Source organism: Antrostomus carolinensis, unplaced genomic scaffold, assembly GCF_000700745.2.
Source record: "Antrostomus carolinensis isolate BGI_N321 unplaced genomic scaffold, ASM70074v2 scaffold17354, whole genome shotgun sequence".
Lineage (NCBI taxonomy): Eukaryota > Metazoa > Chordata > Aves > Caprimulgiformes > Caprimulgidae > Antrostomus > Antrostomus carolinensis.
This window is the reverse complement of record NW_010310428.1, coordinates 114,044-115,877: the sequence shown is the minus strand read 5'-3', so window position 1 is coordinate 115,877 and position 1,834 is coordinate 114,044. Positions and strand designations below refer to the sequence as shown.

The 1,834-nt window shown below is 42.5% G+C and overlaps 1 protein-coding gene across 1 annotated transcript in view; it reads right to left on the bottom strand.

Annotated features, from left to right (window-relative positions):
* The window catches only part of CACNA1G (calcium voltage-gated channel subunit alpha1 G), a gene marked incomplete at its 3' end in the record, with an annotated part of 99,475 nt that overhangs the window by 7,899 nt on the left and 89,742 nt on the right, over positions 1 to 1,834 (bottom strand). The gene's annotated exons all lie outside the window — the stretch shown is intronic.

The window sequence follows — 1,834 nt, the reverse complement described above, 5'->3', positions numbered from 1 at the left end:
CAAGGAGGGATGTTGGCCCTGAAGAGCAGGCTCAGCCCTCCCCAGATAGGTGTTTGAGGCTGGTGACCAGGGCACTGGGGACAGCATTTCATCAGGTAACCTACGGACCTGGCTCACGCTTGCAGGAGCCTCCTGGTCTGGACAAATCCCAGGTGCTTCCTTTTCATTTTTCACTGTACATCTTTTTTTCCTATCCTCTATGCTTGAAAAGCCTTTCAACAGCAATATACCTTCCAAGAGAAACCACAGGGGCCCAGATCTGCTGCATTTAAGTTGCCAAAGGGCTGGTTTTTCTCACTCTTAGAAATGGCATCAGTGGGGTGAAATAAACCCAGTAATGAGTGAACCTTGAGAGGTTCAAAACTTCAGTTGAGATAAGGAAGAGTGTCGGGCTCCTCTCATCTAACCCTGGGTTTGATATCTCCTCTAACACAATCATCTGCAGGAAATGGATGAGACACTTTGGAGGAACTCCTGATTTCATCCGAGTTTCCCCAAAAACAGCACTGTTGCAAAGGCTGCGAGCACGAGGATGATGATCCCTAACAGAGATCCATGACCGGAGCCCAGGCATGTGGGGGAGGCTGTGCTAGAGCCTGGTGGACACCAGCAGCTCCTGCCTGATGGAGCTGCTCTGTTGGGAGCTGCTATTAATCAGGTTGCATTCAGCAAGTCCCAGTGCTGCTCTAAATTCCTGACTTGCCTGAGAACATGACAAATGGTGTGAACAGAAAAGCCAAAATGTAAACAAAACATCACCCCCTATTCAGCTTCCCCTTTCCCAAAATTGAGTTTGAAGCTGTCAAAATATTTTGTTGGAAATATTCAACTGATTTATAGAGGTTTTAATTACATGGGGGGGGAAATAAAATAGCTTAAATTTTAAAAGAAAAAAAACAATGCAAACTAGAATGCTATATTTTTTCATTACAAAAATGTCAAAACAAAACCATTGTCTTGCTGCAGCAGCACTTTCTGGTGAAAAATGTTGTGACAAAAAATTTCCAGCCAGCTCTCGCTGAATTTCGCACTGACCCTCTGCCTGCCCTGCCAAAGCTACCATTTCTATTCCTCTGGCAATTCTTAGAGGCAACCACTTCCTATAGCTTAACAGACCTCAATCTGGAAAGCGATCCGCAGCAATCAGAGGGAGACATGTTACCCTGCTATATAAAGATCTGCAGTAGGATTTCATTTTACCTAAGCTTGTTCCTTTCCTCTAATGAACCACCGAGTTGGGTAATTTAGAGTGTCAGTGAGCTCACAAATAAGCACACTGATTTAACAAGAAAACTTCTGCTATTTTTAGACAGAAAGAAAAAAAAATCAAGAAATATGGAATTTGTTCAATTCCAACTGCAGGAAAAAATAGGTATGCTTGAATTATTATTATTATGGCCACTGCTGTGATTTAGGGAAAATATTTGCTCTAAAAAATAACACACTTGAGAAAGTAGGTATTTTAGTTTAAGAAGTAAATGAACTAATTTTAAACAAGTATTACAGCCCTTGTTCGAGAAAGCACTGGAGCATACGATTACTTAAGTACATCATTAAGGGCTGCCTCGCCTTTTAAATTCAGTTTAGATCAGAGATGAAGATCTAGTTTACAATGACCCACTTGCAAGAAGCCTCTTTAGGAAAATCATTTGAAACTGGATTTTCATGCAGTGTAAGCAGACACAAAATGTAGAGATCATTTTAGGATCTCCACCAGCTCAGGCTCTGCTCCAGGAAAACCTCACACCCTACTCCAGGCCCTGCAGACGTGTCCTGACACTGCTATGGAGCCCTGGTTAGGAGCAAGAAGCCAAATACAAGAACCTCACTAAAG